Source organism: Zalophus californianus, chromosome 2, assembly GCF_009762305.2.
Source record: "Zalophus californianus isolate mZalCal1 chromosome 2, mZalCal1.pri.v2, whole genome shotgun sequence".
NCBI lineage: Eukaryota > Metazoa > Chordata > Mammalia > Carnivora > Otariidae > Zalophus > Zalophus californianus.
In genome coordinates this window covers 33202368-33217279 of record NC_045596.1, presented here as the reverse complement: position 1 = coordinate 33217279, position 14912 = coordinate 33202368, and the positions used below count along the sequence as shown (strand labels likewise).

The 14912-nt window shown below is 39.9% G+C and overlaps 1 protein-coding gene across 2 annotated transcripts in view; it reads right to left on the bottom strand.

Annotated features, from left to right (window-relative positions):
- The window catches only part of RHOH (ras homolog family member H), a 47222-nt gene extending 46860 nt beyond the window's left edge, over window positions 1–362 (bottom strand). For both annotated transcript variants that reach the window (XM_035726051.1, XM_035726050.1), the window contains exon 1: window positions 209–362. The gene's annotated coding sequence lies outside the window, so the exon portion shown is untranslated. The remainder of the gene's footprint in view (window positions 1–208) is intronic.
- Window positions 363–14912: the final 14550 nt, after the last annotated feature.

The following is a 14912-nucleotide window of genomic DNA, read 5'->3' as shown; positions in this document are numbered from 1 at the left end:
CGTGGTCAGATGACCATCACCCTCCAAAGCGGTTGCTCAGGAGCTGGGGCACTTCTCCTATGCTGCAGGCATTTGTCAAAGCACTTCGAGAGCCTTCTTACAATATCCTTCTGAGCCGGTTTAATAAACCACCGAAGAAAACCAGAATCACTACACTCTGTTCACAACATGTTCTGAACTCCATATATAACCTGGCTTGTTGACCCACCTTATTCACTGGATGAAGCTCCAAAGGGCTGTCTCCCAAAATCACATCCACCTGGAAAGGACAAAGATTTGCTATCATTTGAAGAAATGTAAAAGAACGTGCTTCGGGCTCAGAGCAAATCCAGAAGAGGAGCTTGAGACATGATGTCAGAGCAGTGTCTTTGGGCCAAGTGTGTTAAACTCCCAGGGGACCCCTGCAAAGGGCACAACATTCACTCTGATGCAGAAATGCTGGTTTGTTTTAAAAAAAGGAAGAAGAAGAAGGCCATCACTGCTTCTTCTCACATTCATATTTTACTCATTGATAGGGATCTTCAGTTTGGGCGCAAACATCACAGGGTAACTGCAACTCAGCACACCTGCTCAGAGCGGGGGTTGCAAACGTTTCAGTTATAAGGCAGAGACCGGTGAGTGTTAACTTGCCATCTCTTCAAAATAACAGATCTCTGGCACAGTTCTGGAGGGAACAGGTTGAAGCCTGTACCCAAAGGCAATCTGAAATTTTGGAGAAAGTGTAAATTTGAATTAAGACAAAGAAAGATTCAAAGCCCATCCCTATTTAATTGCAAGGATGCGGCCCTGATCTTTCCATCTGGAAGATAGGTGTAATACTATCTATCTTGGAAGGATTTTATAAAAAAGCTGTAAAGTCCTTGAAATATAGTAGATGCTCATTACGCGGTGGCTAATACTAGCCACTCCTGTTTTGAACTTTTGCCTTCTGGAGTTTTTTCCTCCACCACTATCCTATCTTTGACTAACAAGTGTTAAATTTCATAATTTGAGAAGCTTTGCCAGTGCCCACTTCTGGCTGGATGAAGTCATACAAGCATGATATGCATATCATGCATAGGATTCTAATGTCATGTGTTCATTGTCTCAACAGTTGAAAAGGATCTAGAACTTTTTAAAAGTAATGTCTACTCCCTTGAGTTCCCTACTTGAACCCACAACCCCGAGATCAAGAGCCACATGTTCTACCAACTGAGCCAGCCAGGCATCCCAAAGATCTAGAAATTTTAAAATCAAGTTCCTCTTTTTTTTTTTTAAAGATTTTATTTATTTATTTGTCAGAGAGAGAGCATGAGCAGGGGGAGCAGAAGGCAGAGTGAGAAGCAGACTCCCCACTGAGCGTGGGGACTGATGCAGGACTTGATCCCAGGACCCTGGGAACATGACCTGAGCTGAAGGCAGATGCTTAACCGACTGAGCCACCCGGGTGTCCCTAAAATCAAGTTCTTTTTTTTATTAACATATAATGTATTATTTGTTTCAGGGGTACAGGTCTGTGATTCATCAGTCTTATACAATTCACAGCGCTCACCATAGCACATACCCTCCCCAGTGTCTATCACCCAGCCACCCCATCCCTCCCACCCCCCTCCACTCCAGCAACCCTCAGTTTGTTTCCTGAGATTAAGAGTCTCTTATGGTTTGTCTCCCTCTCTGGTTTCGTCTTGTTTCATTAGAATCAAGTTCTTAATGGCACTTTATTTCTTATGCATAATCAGACAATCACAGAATCTTCAGACATGCCTCCTGAGGTCATCTGTTCATACGCTACAAACACCTTAAGATAAGTGAAATTTGTCCTTTCTCTTCTCATCCCACAAATATTTATTGAACACTTGCTATAATATTTGTTAAGCACCGCGCTAGGCCCTGGAGAGACAGCAGTGAACAATAACAACCACAAAAATAAAACAGCCTGCTCTCTCTCGTGAGTTTGCGTCTCCTGGAGAGATATGCAATGAACATGATAATCTAGTAATAGAGTATGTTACAGTGTGCTAATTGCTAAGAAGAAAAATAAAGCAGAAAAGAGGGATAGAAAGCTTGGGCAAGGTGCATATGCACATATGAAACTCAGGAAAGTCCTCACTGAGAAGAAGAGGGAGTTAAAGTCTGTTAAAACAACCCGGGGTGCCTGGGTGGCTCAGTTGGTTAAGCAACTGCCTTCAGCTCAGGTCATGATCCTGGAGTCCCTGGATCGAGTCCCGCATCAGGCCCCCTGCTCGGCAGGGAGTCTGCTTCTCCCTCTGACCCTCCCCCCTCTCATGTTCTCTCTCTCTCTCTCTCTCTCTCTCTCTCAGTGTCAAATAAATAAATAAAATCTTTAAAAAAAATAAAAAATAAAACACCCAATAGTGATTTTAATGTTCAGTGGTCCTTCACATCAGCATCCCTAGATTTACTGAGCATTTGCCTTCTGCTCCGTGCTGAAAGCCCTGCTTCCTCGTGTGCCCTCCGTGCGACAGGGGAGCTGACTGCCATCTCTGGGAGGCGGCCCTCCCCGACTAGAAGGTGGGGGGGTCTTGTGGGTGCTCCTCTCTCGGCCCCAGTCCTCCACTATGCTTCCTTCTCCACCTCTCTGCGCTTTCTGAGTCTCTTCTCTGAAACCTTGTAAGTCATTTCGTGATGGACTGCTGACCTCTAGAGAGAACTATGACCAAAGCTAAATACCTAGCGGAAAATTCCAGGGTGGTAGGAGCTTGTCAAGACAGTGCCACAAATTTGCCTTGTCCTTCAGCTTGCTATTCTCTGCTCCCATCCTCTTTTTAACCAGCTCATGATAATAACTTAATGATATCAGTCACACTGGCCTACCATTCATTGAGCATTTAACTTGTTCCAGTTAAACACTTTATATGCATTTTTAACTTAATCATCCTAACCAGTATGAGGTAAGTACCATTGTTACCTCCATTTGCAAAGGAAGAGACTGAAGCACAGAAAACTTAAGTATCTGGTTCAATATTGCCCAGGCAATAAATGGCATGACCTGATTCCATAAACCATTTTTTGTGATGGTAGCCTGTGGAATTTTGCCAAACTTCAGTACCCTTCACTAGACGGTACAGCTCTATCACTTCAATGTTAGTTATTAGGAGGGTCTCTCACATCGGGTGGGGGGCCGGGCTGGTACCCAGCCTGTTTGCCTGAATTTCACATGGTTTGTTAAAGAAGATTGATTTTCAAGAGCTGTCATTATTCTCATCCGAAAAACCAGAAATTTTTCCTTTGCCCTCTCCCTATTCCTTGTGCTTTTAAAGAATGGTTCTTTGCTTCTTTTGTCTTTTTCTAAGATGCCTCTCATTTCCTGCTTCTGTGGATAGGCATGAATTTTAGACACGTTATTTTTAGATACTATTTTTATTAGCTATTGCCACTACACAAATAGGCCAGAGGAATTTCAGCCACTACTGAATTGTGGTGCTGACAATGTGAAGGACAAGTGTAAAAATGGCTTCACATGCACTCCTGAATAAAGTTCTGGAAGCTGTTACAGACACACACTGATCTATAGAAGAGGCATGGGACTTTCTTCTGAAAATCACACATACTAGAATTGATATGGCTTGTCAGTTCATAATTTGAAAAGGTCATTCTCTTAAATGAATAAAATGCATCTTATAGGAACAAATAACGAACACAAGGAATTCGGGATATGTTATGGGTTGAAAATAAAATGGCCAATGGGGTTTTAATTACATATAGCAGCTTAAAAATTTTTTTGCACAAATGCCCAGTTTGTATGTAGATTTCTCACTTTGGATGAATGTAGTTTCATGTTTTTCTTTTTGTTTTAAGATTCCATTTTCTCATTAAGAATGGTTGAGGGGTACCTGGGTGGCTCAGTCGGTTAAGTGTCTGCCTTGGGCTCAGATCACGATCCCAAGAGTCCTGGGATCGAGGCCCACGTGGCGGGTGGGGGGGGTTCCCTGCTCAGCGGGGAGTCTGCTTCTCCCTCTCCCTCTGAACCTCCCCCTGCTTGTGCGCTCTCTCGCCCTCAAATGAATAAAGAATCTTAAAAAAAAAAAAAAATGGTTGAAAAAAATCACTTGGGGACCTCTTTAACCTCATCAGAAAGCAGCATCTTCCTTAAGCTGGCATTTACTTCAGTCAAAAATTTTATATTTGATCTGTTAGCAAATCTGGAGTAATGTGGCCAGAGCTTTGGGAAGCCAGATTCAGATTAACATAGTCCTCCTTCCTTACCAAGTAACTTCTTGTCTTAGAAATAGCCACGGCTCAAATGATAAATGTTGAGTCAACTAAGCAAAAATGTGAATTCCATTCACTTTATTACTGATGCAACATTCATGGAGAGAACCAGATTGAAACATCTGTGTGAAAGTTTGTACTTATTTATAAAGTGCAATTAGGTCCATAGATTTAAAAAAAAAAAAATCATGTCATCGAGCTGAGACTTGACACCATTTGGCATTGCTTGTCAGGAAAAATAGTCATGGGCACAATAAAAGAGAGACAGGTGTGGGTAGTAGAGGCAATAACTTTCTTCCGGAAGGTACTGATTTCATTTCTTTGCTACTAGTAGCTCAGTCTGAAGAAGCAGGCAATTTCAGGTCATTATAAATCAAAAAATATTTAATGACAGGGGAAGGTGCTCACAATATGCGGTTCAATGAGAAAAAGCACAATATAAAACTTGAATTTGAATTCAACATATGATATGCACATATGCAAGTGTTAATTAGAGGTAACCTTTGGGTGATAAGACACAAGTGATTTTTTATGTTTTCCTTTTTCCTTTTCTGTATATCCCAAATTTTCTATAATAAGCATTTATCATTAATGTAAACCAAATAGAAAAATCGTTGTTTTCACCTACATTGAGCAAGTCTACCTAAGTTTTTTCCATAAACCCTTGTCACTGCCTCAGCCTCAATATGTTTTGCATAATAGCCAGTGATTTTATAGCAGTTGATTCTCAGGACAACTACTGAACCACAGCTGAACCTTGCAAAGTCATCTTCCTCATCACTCAGACTCTACCAGGGTCTTATTTAGATGATTCCAACCAGATGCAAATTCCACTCCCTTGCAGCCTCCAAAAACAAGGGATTCCAGAGGTTTCTGTGCTAAACCTCTTAGAAGTCCTGTCTTAAACTTCCTTTAAAATGCAAATCGTGGCTGGGAAAGCTATCCTAAGCTATCTAGGAGCTTTATCTTTCTCATGGGAAAGATAAAGGACTACTCAGAAATAAAAGAGTGGGGTTTCCGGGAAACTTGTGCAGTGTCTGAGCTCAAAAAGAAAGAGGTAGTGGGAAATGCTTGATGCTTTATTAGAGGAAAACATGTTTGTGACGAGTGCAGTCAACGATTGCAACATTTGGTTTCAAACTAAACCTGTTGCTTTCTTAGTAGTACTATTTCCTAAATTATTATAGCTGTGCAGTTCTTTATGCACTTAGGAGAAAAGGAAGTATTTTTGTAAACATTCTCTTTAATGAGCACTTTCTGTTAAATGATATTGAAAATTATACATAAAATTTCAAGATTAGTCATAAATATCTATTCTTTTTACTTTTTTAACCACATAAACATTTTAAAAAGCAAAACTTCTATTAAAACATTTTCAAAGTAAAAATGTTGAGTTTTCATATGTTTATCAAAAACAAAATGGTTTTTTAAAAAGATGTATTTATTTTAGAGAGAGTGTGCGGGGGGGGGGGTTGTTGGGAGGGGGGGTGGGCAGAGTGAGAGGGAGAGAAGCAGACTCCCCGCCAAACCAGGCGCCCAACTCTGGGCTCATTCTCAAGACCCTGAGATCACGACCTGAGCCAAAATCAAGAGTCGGTTGCCCAACCGACTGAGCCACCCAGGTGCCCCCAAAACAAAATGGTTTACACTAAAATGTTAACATAATTTCTTCTGGATGATTGGATTATAAGGGATTTTTTTTTCTCCTTTTTTACTTACCTATCTACATGTTTTTTTAAGGTTTTACCATAAGAATATTTACTGATTTTATTATAAGAAGAATCAAATAAATATTATTATAAAAGTGAAAAAAACAGGGCACCTGGGTGGCTCAATCAGTTGAGTGTCTGACTTCAGCTCAAGTCGTGATCTCAGGGTCCTCGGATGGAGTTTCACGTGGGGCTCTGCACTCAGTGGGGAGTCTGCTTCTCCCTCTCCCTCTGCCCTTCCCACTGCTCACGCACACACTTTCTTTCTCTCTCTCTCTCTCATATAAATAAATAAAGTCTTTTTAAAAAAGACTAAAAACTGTTTTTATAATTGTGAGCAAACCTATCTTTTGGTATATTTTTTCCTATGGTGTTTATTATTTGAAGTATAAAATAAGATTGTTTTGTTCTCTGTAATTCCTTTCTTTTAAATTAATCTTCTAAATATAAAATAATGAGGTTTTTTAATGCTTTGGAAGGAAAACATTAAGTTACTAAGTTCTCTTTTAATTTTGAATTTTTGTCCTTCAGATTAATTTACAATTTACAAAATACTTTTATGTATATTATATTTGATCTCACAATATCACTGTAAAATAGCAAAAACCAGTATTATTATTATTCTCAGCAACCTCATTATATAAATAAGAAAACTGAAGTTCAGAAAGATTAAGTAATTTACATAAGGCCATGCAGCCAGTGAGTGAGAGAACTCTCTAGATCAATTAAATTCTACAGCATTTCCTTACAAGAAAACAAATTACATTTCCCAACTGATTCATAAACACAGTATAAGGTACACATTGGAGAGAAACGTGCAAAAAATCAAGAAAATCTGCTATTTTTTAAAAGGATCATAGATTTATTAATATAGAAAAATACAAAACTAAAGTATCTGTACAATAAAATCCTATATATGAAAAAATATATTTATATGTCTAAAAGGATCAAAAATAACAAGATCAAAAACAAACTGAGGGTTCTAGAGGGGAGGGGGGTGGGGGGATGGGTTAGCCTGGTGATGGGTAGTAAAGAGGGCATGTTCTGTGTGGAGCACTGGGTGTTATGCACAAACAATGAATCATGGAACAGTACATCAAAAACTAATGATGGAATGTATGGTGATTAACATAATAAAAAATTTATAAAAAAACTAGATCTCTGAATGGTGAAATTAAAGATAAGTTTTTCACTTATTTTTCTTTAATCTTTTGTACTCTGTAAATTTTTAACAGGATGAATTCTATAATCAGAAAAATAAACATTACAAGCTGCTGTTAATAAAGTAGTATAAAAGGACACCTGGGTGGCTGCAGGGAGCTCGCTTCTCCTTCTCCCCCTGCCACTCCCCCTGCTTGTGTTCTCTGTCAAATAATAAAAATAAAAAATCTTTATAAAAAAAGTACTATAAACATAGTTTATTCTCTTTAATGGTACTATAATGTAATTGGTTTCACTTCATCTTCTTGGTTTGCTGCAAATGTTTTATTTAAAAAAAAGGCAGATGTGGTTTCAATGTAAAAAAAAAAAAGAAAAAAGTAATGAGAAATCACAGCACTGTATTTTGAGGACTTGCTCTCTATCGTAGCCCGTTTAGCAATACAGGACTAGTTTTTGAGACTATGACCAAAAAAACGTTTCTGTGGTTTTGTCTCTACAATGAGTGCCAATGTTAACTGTTAATTTGGATGACTGCCTGCCCCATAGCCATTTCCTCTTCCTTGCTAACAGAACCTGTATTTCAGGATGGCCAGACAGTCCCAAATCAGGGGATGAACCATGATGTCTAGTCCAAGACAGTGAAAGAGAATCTTCTGGTTCCTGGCTTCCCAGCTTCCACGTGGCTCCGGGTAGCCATGTGACCCAGTTCTACTCAATCAAATATTTGGAAAAGTCTTCTTGAGGGTTCCTGGGAAAGATGTTCCTCACCAGTTAGATCAGGGAGACATGGTCAGAAAGCACCTTCCTTTTCTGCTTTGGGTGTTGCCATAGGAGAATGCTTTGCTCTGGGAGCTACAGCAGCCTTCTTTTTTTTTTTTTTTTTTTAAGATTTTATTTATTTATTTGAGAGAGAGAGGATGAGACAGGGGAGGGTCAGAAGGGTCAGGGCCCCCGGTGCGGGGCTCAATCCCAGGACTCCAGGATCATGACCTGTGCAGAAGGCAGTTGCTTAACCAGCTGAGCCACCCAGGCCCTACAGCAGCCATATTAGGACAAGTGAGAAAGCCAAGAAAACTACAGAGACACAGAACCAGAACATTATTGACTCACTCACCACCTCTTAATTTTTATTATGTGAGAAAATTATCTGCCTGCATTATCTAAGCCACAGTTTGTTATTCTAATACTTGCAACTGAATGTCCTGTAACGATATAGTAACACATAACAAGAATTTGAAGTTAAAGCTATCAACATCTTACAAAATGTAAAAAAAAAATTTAGCCAATATCCAATCTAAATGGCCACCAGTGTGGGGTGTCATACAGAAAGGGTTAGGTATATAAAATATTTTATGTCAAATATATCTCAATAAAGCTGGAAAATAAAAAGAAATGGTTAGATTACTTTACTGGGATATTACACGGTCATTTTAAAATAATATTTAGGAGGACAGTGTGGCCACATGAGGAGATGCTCATAGTGTAATATTATGTGAAAATAAAAGGAAAAAGAAAAACAACTTGGGATTATAAATGCACTATGATTACAACAATGTTTTCAAAGACTGTGAGGAGACAAACCCAAACCATTAACAGAACTGTCTTAGGGGGGATAGGATTGACAATAAATTGTTTTTATCCATCCCTCTATTTTCTAAATATTGGACTTCGCAGGTTATAATTTTTACATTAGAAAATATTAAATAAAGTAACTCATGTAGATGGGCAATATAAATCCCTGGAAGAATTAATATCAGATGTAAGACTATAGTTGGCTCCCTACTGGCTGACTCAAACTTCCCACTTTGATTGTCAAAGCCCTTCCTAACATGGCTCCTGCCTACCCTTCTAGCCCCACCTCGCACCACATGTCCCGTTCCAGCCACAGCGAACATTCCTGTGTCCTCTGTGTGTGTTCCTGCCTCTGCCTGACCTTTCCTTGTGTGCAAGATAAGCATTGCTAGTTGTGCCAAGACTGATGGTTGTTCTCCAAAATCCCTTTCCTCAGTAATAGAAAATAATTTTCAACCAAGCACACTGCAGCCCAGGATAACAGCAATATAGCCCAGCCTTCCTTTCGGCTGGATGTAGTCATATGGCTTTGTTCTGGCTACTGCGGTGTGGGCAACCTTCAGGCAACTTCCCAGATTGTCCCTAGTTAGGAACAGGTACTTTCTTCTTTGTCCTTTCCTTCTTAGATGCTCAAGTTTGAACAGTCAACTTGGACCATGAGATGAAAGCCGTGAGTTGAGCTTGGAGGAACAAGCTAGAAGGAGGCTGGGTCCCTGATGCTTGCGTTGCTGCCACACCAGCCCTGGAGCATCTATCTCTGGGTTTGGTCTGCGCAGAACAGAGAGATGGATAACTCTCTTGCCCATCCCACTATCATTTTAGGGTTTTCTGTCATAAACAATTTTTTTAAAGATTTCATTTATTTATTTGAGAGACAGAGTGAGAGAGAGCATGAGGGGGAGAAGGTCAGAGGGAGAAGCAGACTCCCCAAGGAGCCGGGCGCCCGATGCGGGACTCGATCCTGGGACTCCAGGATCATGACCAGAGCCAAAGGCAGTCACCCAACCAACTGAGCCACCCAGGTGGCCCTGTCATACACAATTAAACCGAATGCTAACTGATGTATTAATTTATGAGCTAAGCTAGTAACAAAAATGGCTTTTAGAAGGCGAATGACCACAGTATCAGTGAATTGCTATCCAGAAGAAATGAACAGAAAGTTGGCAGTGTGGGGCTGGCATGCAAAGGAAAACAGAAAGGCTGAAGAAGAGAAAGGGCTAGCAATGTGGTGAGAAGCCAGGGCCACCAATGGCTATTTAGGGAGGAGATGGGGGCTTAAGATTTGACCAAAGAAGTTTTAAGAATAAAGAGGACTAGTATGAAATATTAAGTCACCTATTGCACTCGGCTACAATGTAATTTCCTGATGTTAGCAAATTCTTGGTAAAAATCTAATATAAACGATAGCCTGGCATGAGCAGGTTTTTGGGAAAACTAAGGAGAAAGGGTCAAGGCAGAGTAAAACCACAGCATACGTGAAACACCAAAAGGCTGTACATTCAGGGGAAGCTGAAAACAGAGCTTATAACAAGCAAATGCTTCCCCAAGTCCCCAGAAAAGTGGGTGGAAATGCTGTATTTCCAAAATGCAACGATTTTTAGAACCAATATTGTACATATATTAGCATGTTTTAATGCTATTTATATATATGTTTTGCATATCATTTTTCTTTATACCAGAAATAGAGTCATGTTAGACATAATTCTTTTGCAACTTACTTTTGTTTTGTTTTAACGAATCAATATGCCCAGGACATCTTTCCAAATAAATTAACCTCATTCGATAAGAACAGCATAGTATTCCATCATATGGAAACAGCATAATTAATTTAACTAGTCCATATTGATGTAAACTCACTTTTTTGCTATTACAAACAGTACTAGTGCAAAATACTGTTAACACCTGAGTGCAATTGTGCATTAACAATTAAATATTCCTGGAATAAATGACAGTAAGAGACTTTCCAAGGTTTCAGAGTAGATATATTCTTTATTGTAGAAGCTATTACAAAACTCCGTTCCAGAGAAGACTACCACTGCTGTACGAGAGGGCCTGTTGGCCTGTACTCTCCCCACACTAGATGCTATAAATCTTTTTACTTTTTGTCAGCTTTAAAGTGGTCTCAAGCTAAATAATTAGTGCGACTTAACATCTTTTCACATATTTATGGGTCATTTACATTTTTTCTCTGAAATGCATATTTATATCTTGTGCCTGATTTTTTCTATTAAATTGTTTCTCTTTTGGGGACGCCTGGGTGGCTCAGTCGGTTAGGTGTCTGCCTTCGGCTCAGGTCATGATCCCCGGGTCCTGGGATCAAGTCCTGCCTCGGGCTCCCTGCTCAGCAAGGAGCCTGCTTCTCCCTCTGCCTCTCTCTCTCTTACTCTCTCTCTGACAAATAAATAAATGAATAAATGAAAAATAAATAAATGGTTTCTTTTTTCATACTGATTTAGGAAAAAATGTTTATATGTTAAAGATATCAATAATTGGTCTATATATATTTAACAAAAATATCTCTTGGTCAGTCATTTGTCTTTTAATTTTGTCTATGGTGTCTTTTGCCACGCCCAAGATCTTAATTTTGGAAATGATTTAGAAAGATTTTGCCACTCCAAAATGTAAACAAGATTTTCCTTTATTTTATGATTTATGATTCTACCAAAATGACATGACAATAACGTAATAATGAAGAGTACAGACTCTAGCCCCAAACTGCCCGAGTTCAAATCTTAATGATGTTGTATAACCTTGGGAAAATAATTTAACTTCTAAGTGCCTTGGTTTCCTCATAAGACACTTGTGAGGATTAAATGAGTCAGTACCTACCTACTAGGGGCTCAGAACACTCTTTGCAATACGGAAAGTTTCAGTAAACATTAGCTACAATTATTTTGCCATTCCTTGATGACAGAAGTTTCCCAAAGTATTTTAATATCTGAAATAGCCCACAAATAAACACTGCAGAAATGCCGCCAATCCTTATAATGGTCTTTAACCTTTCTGCCACCTGCCTTTATTAGAAAAATGAAACTCAGCAACTGCAGACAGACAGAAAACTGAAGACAGCAAATAAGAAGGGCAAGGCGCCACACAACAAATCAAACAGAAGCACCAGCAAGAAAACTCAACCAGCTCTAAGGAAATAGAAGGACGTAAGGTAGGAATTATGTTTTGACTGTGAGTCTTGCCCTGACGGGTTTCTCCAACAGCAGTTACACAAACCTGTCTCATCTTATCTGCGGCAAATGCGCCCTTCACATTCAAGGGAAGCTCATTTCCTACACATTTAATCTATACATTTAGGAAATCTCAGGGACTACTTCGAGTTCAAACCTTTCCCAAGCTTTGTTTAGCCCCGGGCAACTTTGTGTTGTTATTTAGACAGTCTGATCATTATCCTTGTTAGCATTGTGGCTGGAAGACCAAGGTGGTTCATTGTTTTTACCATGAGAAACTGTGCCCATGTTTTTGTTAATAATCACTGGAATCTCCAGAAAGGCACATGTTGCCCACATACTGCTAGTTCATCTTTTAATTCTTGAATCTCTTCCATCTCTGTGGGTACCTTTTTTGTGCCCAAAGCTGAACGGTTTTTTTCTTTTATTTTTCTTAATGAGTCAGCAAGAATCTTCTCTATAACATTTATATATCATGAGGAACAGCTCTGGTTTTACTTACCAACTCTTGTTATATTTTTATTTTCTAATTTATTTTTTTCTGATTTTATCTGTTTCATTTGTACTGACACAGACAGGCATCAGAAAGGTAAAGACTGGTTTTTCTTTTGTAGAGGGAGAGAGGGGGAGAGAGCATGTGCATGCACAGGTTGAGGGCAGTGGGGAGGGGCAGAGAGAGAGTGAGAGAGAGAATCGCAAGCAGGCTCCATGCCCAGCACAGAGCCCTGCATGGGGATCCATCTCACAACCCTTAGATCATGACCTGAACCCAAATCAAGAGTCCGTCGCTTAACTGACTGAGCCATCCAGGCGCCCCAAGACTGCTTTTGAATTGTACTCATTTCTGAGCAAGTAATTCATCTCCCTGTTACTTTCTTTGATTTATTCTGTTGTTTCTTTTCTGGTTTCTCAAGTGAAATGTTTGGTCTCTTTCTTTTCAGTCACCCTCATTTCCTAATAAAAGCATTTCGTTGTGGCAATTTTATTTGAATTTCGAAGGACAGAGTGACCCCAACAGACATCTAGCTAGGCTACAAATGATTTATAAAAGTAGAGTTGTTCTCTCAAAAAAGACCTGTGCGCCAGTTGAGGGCAGAGAAAATGGTAGAACGTTAGACCTGGGAGCAGCCTCCAGAAGAGCTAAAGTCCTATGCCCTACAAATGGGGTTTCTGATCACCGGCAATGGGATAATTTGTCTAATACTAAAAAGGTGGATATCGGGGCGCCTGGGTGGCTCAGTCGTTAAGCGTCTGCCTTCGGCTCAGGTCATGATCCCAGGGTCCTGGGATCAAGCCCCGCATGGGGCTCCTGGCTCAGTGGGAAGCCTGCTTCTCCCTCTCCCACTCCCCCTGCTTGTGTTCCCTCTCTGGCCGTGTCTCTCTGTCAAATAAATAAATAAAATATATATTTTTTGAAGTTGGATACCCTCATGCTAAGTCTGTGCTCTCCTTGAGCAAAAAGTCTTAAAAAATCAAAGCAAAGCAACCTCTTTCCCTCCCTTCCTTCCTTCTGCATGACACCAGATCACCTTTTATCCCACAAAGAACCTAGTTAACTCTTTCCTTTCATAATCAACCCATGTCCAAAATACTGTGGAAATGCTGTTTTCAAAGTTGAGCTTCAGCCAGGCACTGCCCCAGGCCTTCTCCTCTCCCCCAGATTGGAAACTGGAGGAAAATTCTGGAAGGCAGAAGAATAAGGCTGGCTGTTGGTGACACCTGCTTTGACTGTGAGTTTTAGATGCAAGCACTGGGAGCTTAAATAATTAAAATTTAACTCAGTGAAAAAAGATACGTCACAATTGTTTGGGCCTTTATTATGGTTCCTGTCCTTCTCATATTTTCTTCCAGTCACCAGAGTGACTTCATCGCCTTAATCCTGCAGTTCTTAACCGAAGTTGGGAGGGACAGGGGTATGTCTATCGGAATCATCTTGGGAGTTTTTTTGTTCAAATTATACACTCTCTGCTCCTAGAATCATAAACAATGATCTAATCAAAGAAGAAGAGAAGAGACAACAAAAGATGAAAAGGAATCTAGGAATCCAGTTTGGAAATAATTAGAAATGAGGACAGATGTTTATCACATTATTAGTGATGAAAACTGATCAGCATGAATGTCCAACAATAGGGAAATAAATTACATTACAGTAATTCACATTATGGAATATATTTATAACTATTACAACTAATACTTTTAATAACATGAGAAAAGTTGCGTGGTTTAACTTTCATTGCAAAATGCAGGATACAAAGATATATATAAAATACGATCTCAACTATTTAAATGTTTCATATATATACGTGGCAAAAAGGTTAAGACGGGAAAGTCCCCAAAATGCTAGCAGATTTTTGTTTTGAATGGAATTAATGGAAAGTTCTAGGCCCCTCTCTTCTTGGCTTGCAGATGGCCATCCTCATCCCGCGTCTCTTCATATTGTCTTCTGTGCATATCGCTGTGCCCAAATTTCCCTTTTTTGTAAGGACAGCAGTGTACTGGGTCAGAGCCCACCCCTATGGCCCCATTTTAACCTAATTACCCCTGTAAAGACTGTATCTCCAAATAAGATCACATTCTGAGGTACTGGGGATTAGGTCTGCAACACATGAATTTTGAGGGGATACAACTCAACCCATAATACCCACCCACATCTAACAGATAATCCAAAGCTAAACCTAAATGTCATCAGACAGCCTTCAACTGCTTCTCTGGCCACTGTGGCATGGGGACTATCCCCCAGCATTATCCCTGGGGCAAAGGTAGCAGAGACATCAATCACAGCAGCAATAAGTAAGGTACAAGATGGCACTGTCATCCTCCCAAGGGGGGTTAGCAGCCTTCTCCTGGAGCTTGGCTCCTATTTTCCTGTCTCATTCCTGGCAGCAGGGATAGGCCCAGAGCAAACAATGTTCATGATAGCCTGTCCTGGCACTTCGCTTTGGAGGGCTTCGCAAAGGGCAGAAGATGGGCTGAGAGAAGTTGAAGCCCAGTCCTTTAAATATGCAACCCAGAAAGATAGGCTAAACATATCTAAATCTCTCTCCCAAACCTCAGCCTAACTGATAAAGTCATTAAGCTG